This window comes from Mandrillus leucophaeus, unplaced genomic scaffold (genome assembly GCF_000951045.1).
Source record: "Mandrillus leucophaeus isolate KB7577 unplaced genomic scaffold, Mleu.le_1.0 Scaffold372, whole genome shotgun sequence".
In the NCBI taxonomy this organism is placed as follows: Eukaryota; Metazoa; Chordata; class Mammalia; order Primates; family Cercopithecidae; genus Mandrillus; species Mandrillus leucophaeus.
In genome coordinates this window covers 1,784,633-1,790,656 of record NW_012103943.1, presented here as the reverse complement: position 1 = coordinate 1,790,656, position 6,024 = coordinate 1,784,633, and the positions used below count along the sequence as shown (strand labels likewise).

Below are 6,024 nucleotides of genomic sequence, written 5' to 3'. Positions count from 1 at the left end.
AAGATTCATCTCTGTTGACTCTAGCCCATCACTGCCTTTATTAACTGATACGAAAAGATCTCCAAGATGTATTGAATGAAAGAAAAGGCAAAACACAGAGCAGCATGCATAGTAGGTATTATTTACATAAAAAAGAGAAGAGGATAAAAAATATATACATATACATATACTGGCCTGTGTACCACAGATTTCGCTGGAAGAATACACACACACACACACACACAAGTACACACACAGAGAGTCACTAATTTTGTGATTAGGGATGGGAACCAAGAGGCTGGGGGCATGGGGGCAAAGTGGATGGAAATGCTTTATTATTACCCATGTATACTCTGTCAAAGATCTACGATATGAATGTCTCACAGCTAAAAGATTATTAAGACTGCCATGGATCACCTGGAAGATTTATTGAGTGCTAATTCCATGGCCTCTCCCAGGAGATTTTAACCTACCATCCTTGGTGTAATGCTGGAAAAATCAGTTTTTAACAAGTTTCTCAGATGAGTCTTAAAATTAGGCAAATTTGGGTGGCACTGTCTAGCCCAACCTTTCTGTTTGATGAAAAATGTAGTAAGTGTGGGCATTTTACATGACCCACAGAGGGGAAGGGCCTGACCTCTGGGCTCCAGGGGAGTCAGGGCTGAAACCAGGGCTGATCCTCAGCCTCAGCACCTCGCCTGGGCCATGCTGTCCGGAGCTGGAGCCTGGGCATGATCTTAGATGCAGCACTGAGACCCAGAAAGGGATGTGGTTTGTCTGGGCTCACACAGCCATAGCCCAGGAAAATTCTACCCAATATACACACACAAGAACAATCCATAGGAGCTCTCTGCTCCTTCAGTTCAACAGACAGCCACACTTCGTGCATCGCCAGCCGCATCCCTGAGACACTATGGTGAAGGTGAAGGCCGGAGTCAATGGATCTGGTCGTATTGAACACCTGGTCATCAAGGCTGCTTTTTAACTCTGGTAAAGGGGATATTGTCACCATCAGTGACCCCTTCATTGACCTCAACTACATGGTCTGCATGTTCCAGTATGATTCCACCCATGGCAAATTCCGTGGCACCGTCAAAGCTGAGAATGGGAAGCTTGTCATCAGTGGACATCCCATCACCATCTTCCAGGAGCGAGATCCCTCCAAAATCAAATGGGGCAATGCTGGCGCTCAGTGCATTGTGGAGTCCACTGGCGTCTTCACCACCATGGAGAAGGTTGGAGCTCACTTGCAGGGAGGAGCCAAAAGGGTCATCATCTCTGCCCCCTCTGCTAACGCCCCCAAGTTTGTGATGAAAGTGAACCATAAGACGTATGACAACAGCCTCAAGACCGTCAGCAATGCCTCCCACACCACCAACTGCTTAGCGCCCCTGGCCAAGGTCATCCATGACAACTTTGGTGTCATGGAAGGACTCATGACCACAGTCCACGCTATCACTGCCACCCAGAAGATTGTAGATGGCCCCCACAGTGTAATGGCCGTGGGGCTCTCCAGAACATCATCCCTGCCTCTGCTGGCATTGCCAAGGCTGTGGGCAAGGTCATCCCTGAGCTGAATGGGAAGTTCACCGGCATGGGATTCCGTGTCCCCACTGTTAATGTGTCGGTCATGGACCTGACCTGCCGTCTGGAGCCTGCCACATACAATGACATCAAGAAGGTGGCGAAGCAGGCGTCAGAGCGCCCCCTCAAGGGCATCCTGGGCTACACTGAGCACCAGGTTGTCTCCTCCGACTTCAACAGCAACCCCCACTCTTCCACCTTCAATGCTGGGGCTGGCACTGCCCTCAACGGCCACTTTGTCAAGCTCATTTCCTGGTATGACAATGAATTTGGCTACAGCAACAAGGTGGTGAACTTCATGGCCCACGTGGCCTCCAAGGAGTTAAGACCCCCTGACCACCAGCCCCAGCAAGAGCACGAGAGGAAGAGAGAGACTCTCACTGCTGGGGAGTCCCTGCCACACTCAGTCCCCACCACAGTCAGAATCTCCCCTCCTCACAGTTTCCACGCAGGACCCCTGAAGAGGGAGGGGCCTAGAGTGCCCCATCTTGTCGTGTACCATCAGTAAAGTCCCCTGTACTCAGTCAAAAAAAAACGCAAAACAAACCAAACAAACAAACAAACAAAAAACAATCCACAGGTCTCCAATCTACAGCCTGAGAAACTGGACTCAAACTCACTAGTCAGTGTCAATCAAGGCTTTATCCTCAGAGGATGAGAGGACAACACTGCCCCAGCACCCTGGCGATCCCTTCAGATGAGTGACCTGGGACAGGGCAGAAGACCCTTTTGTGTTAGCTCTGGCATGTGAAGTATCGTCTCTTACCTTCCTGGTATTGATCACCAGTTACTGTTTCATAAAGATGAGAGGTGGGATGGGGAGGGGACAGAGAAAAGAAAGAAAGAAAGAAAAGCCATTTCTCCCCAAGTGCTTTGCCATTGATATCTGATATGCTTGGCTGCCATTCAGTCCCTCAGTGTCTCCTGTGTCGCTGTACCTGCCTTATACACACATAATTAACTGTGTGTTTTCAAAAATGGCAAATCATTCCTCCATATAAAACAACAAACTCAGTCCAGAGACAAATTGAATCAAGTTCTCTGGGTGTTTTTTTTTTTTTTTTTTCACTTCAATTAACACGAAGACTGGCATATATCAGAGGTGCAAATCTCCTAGCGTTATGTGACCACAAGCAGGGATGCAGCAGAATGTACACCCCGAATTATGTCTTTAAGTGCTCGTTGGAGACACTTGTAATCATGTTTTATTACTGGTCTCCTCCCCAGCATAATGAACTTTGATGAAATAATGAAACAGCCCTGGCGCCTGAGCAGTCAGGCTGGCGGCCTTGCCAGCTAAGACCTCCCGTGAGTACAATAGCCTGAGCGGGACGCCCGGCTCCAGTGGCAGCGGGGCGGAAACCCTGGCTCCCCGCCCTCAGCTCCCCACCTCCTGGCTGCTGGGCCTGCCCCCTTGAGTCACAAAAATGCCACGGCCAATTGGAAATGGGGAGCAGGCCAGGAAAGCCGGGGCTCACAGTCTCAGAACGGAAGTACTGGACAGGAGATAGGTGGAGGACATCTCTTCCACCCCACCTTGTCAAGATGGGGAAACTGAGTCCCAGAGAGGGAAAATATTCTCACCGAGGCCACACAGTGGCGGAGAAGGGACTCAAAGAGGGGACTCGAAAGACCTCTCCAAATCCTAGGTCTTTCTTTAGTCTCTACAGGATTCTCTTAACCAGTGTCTCCTAGCCCCAAAGAAGCTTTGAGAAATCTCAGATTCCATGGGCCCACCCGGGAAATACGAATTCAGTAGGCCTATTGGCAAAGCCAGGCATCTGTGCTTCCCAAGCAATTCTGAACATCAGCAGATGTGGTTGAGAAGTTGAGATTGACAGGAAGTTTAAAGTCCTCCTGGATGAAGATTGCTATTTCTCCTTGCAACTCAAAGTAGGGGCACGGCCTAACAGCACTGGCATCTCCAAGAGGTCCTCAATTGGAATCTGCATTTAGCATGATCTCCAGTTTGAGGAGCGCCTCTATATCCCCTCAGTGCATCCCAGAGGGTCTCCTGAGGATCCGACTCCATCATGATAGATAACCAGCACCTCTGTGCAGAGAGCCTGGGCAATAGCACCGCCTGCCATGAGTCCAGCTGCTGATGCCCCACAAAGAGCCTGTATTATCCCCATTTTGCAGTTGAAGGAACCAGGGCTCAAGAACTGACATCAAACTTTAAATCCAAGGCCTTCTACAGCTTTCTTTTTTTTTTTCCTTCCTAAGCCCCTTCCCTGTTGTATATGTGTAGATAGGGGAAGGTAACACATGTAAAATCCCGCCTACAAGTTGTATTTTCTAGTGGGATTTGTCTAGATGTCTTTTGAGGAAAATCCCAAGCTTCTCTGGTATTGTGATTGAATAAATTTATTATTTTAAAAGCTCAAATAGAAGGTTGGACACAGTGGCTCACACCTGTAATCCCAGCACTTAGGGAGTCCAAGTTTTGGGAGTCCAAGTTGGCTTGAGTCTAGGAGTTTGAGACCCTATCTCAAAAGAAAAAGCACAAAAGGTAGATGAAAGTGTTTAAACCTCCTTGGGAAAGAAACTATTTATTTGTGTTTGTTTGTCTACAAGTTATTTTTAAATGCCTTATAAGTAGTGTGATGCATATAGATGTGTTAATTTTTTATTTTATAAATAACTGTATTGAGGCACATTTTACACATCATTCACCCGTTTAAAGTGCACAATTCAATGACATTTTAGTAAATCTACAAAGTTGCATACCATCACAGTAAATCAATCAAGGAACATTTTCATCACCCCAATAATATCCCTCATGCATGTTTACTATAATCCTTCACCCCATCCCAGGTAACTCTAATTTTCTTTCTATCTCTATAGATTTAATTTTTCTGGACATCCCATCTGAGTGGAGTGGTCTCTTATGTCTGGCCTCTTTCACTGAGGAGTGTTGTTTTCGAGGTTCATCCGTGTGGTTGCTTGTATCTGTGATTCATTCCTTTTTATTCCTGTATAGTATTCCATTGTATGGATATACCATATTTTGTTTATCCATTATATGTGAATTAATTTTATCTACACCCAGAAGAAGTTAAAATTCAAATTAGGAATCCATGTCCACAGCTTCAAATATTCAGTTGGTTATCTAGAATAAAGAATGTTGGAGACCATTTTTCTTTGGTGAAATGAGTGTTGCTCAAGAACTGAGGTGGGGCAGACAGACTGTCCAGGCACTGAGGTCCTCTCTGTCTGGTGCATTTCCAGCCTGGACTCTGCCACCTGGTTGTACTATAAGGTCAGTTAAATTTGTCATGAGAATATGCTGCATCCACTGTGGAGTGAACCTTTCCAGAAAAATACTTCTCATGACAGACAGCTAGGACTTCACTTATTTTATAGGCACTCAAAACCATTTGTGTCTGCTTGTTATTAAGTGAAACCCTCTCCCAATCCATTTGCTAACAAATGGTGTACATGTAGCAAAATTCAATCTGCGACTCATTTTCCTTATACCCTACTATCCAGCAGTGAAGCTGTGGAGGGAGAAATACACAGTTCCCACCTCCCCAACCTCCCCCCTGATAGTTACCAAAAGAAACTTGTAATTGGTGAATGGTCCAATTGCCTTAGATCAGTTTGCAACACTTCCAAAAGTATGCATTGCATCCTTCAGTACTGGGTTCCAGATACTAAGTGTGGAAGACTTTACTACCAGCAGCCTTTGACGTTTGGCACGGCCGTGTGACTGGTTCCGGCCAAGGAGTTGTGAGGAGGAGTGGCAGGTGTCACTTCCATTCCAAAGGAGTGCATTGCTGGTCTCAACACTCCACCCCTCCTGTAGTGATGCCTGAAGCACTGCATTGAGAAGCTGCCTAAGGAGGCAGGTCCATCAGCCTGGGTGCCTGACTGAGCTCCCCAGCCCACCTGTGATGGACACATGAAGCTTGAGCAAGGAATAAACTTTGATTAAGTCACTGGGACTGGGAGGTTGCTTGTGGTTGTAGCATAGTTCAGCCTGTCCTGCTTGACTGCAAAGGTAAGCACCTTCAAACATGGCGCTCGACTCAGAATTGCCAGTCAAGTGGGGAAGTTCAGCCTTAATTAGACCATTAAAACAAACTGATTGCAAACTGATAATAATGCACGGTCTGGGTAAGTCAGAGAAAAATCGAATTCAAGTGAAAACCCCCAAAAGAGATGGTGTTTTCTCTGGCAGAAGCAACACCAGTGCAATGGCCTGGGAGCGCAAAGACCCTGTGGGGTGTTCATCCACCAATCACCGGATGCCTCTGCCCTTCCAGCCCCACTAAAGTGAGGAAACAAGGGCCGTAGGAGAAGCCGCATCTGCCTGGGACCTCTGCTCTCTGGGGTCCTGGGTGCCTGGGCTCTAGACAGCCCACTCCCTTTGAGCAGCCCGTGGCCTAAGAGGCGGCCCCAAAGCCCTCGCACACCTAGTCCCACAGGATCCTGCTCCTGCAAGTTTACACTGAGGGA

The 6,024-nt window shown here is 47.3% G+C and overlaps 1 pseudogene across 1 annotated transcript; it reads left to right on the top strand.

The window, feature by feature from the left end:
- Positions 1–856: 856 nt before the first annotated feature.
- LOC105546877 lies at positions 857–2,071 on the top strand (annotated as a pseudogene). Its single transcript, XR_001007154.1, has one exon. The product of XR_001007154.1 is annotated as a glyceraldehyde-3-phosphate dehydrogenase pseudogene (transcript).
- Positions 2,072–6,024: the final 3,953 nt, after the last annotated feature.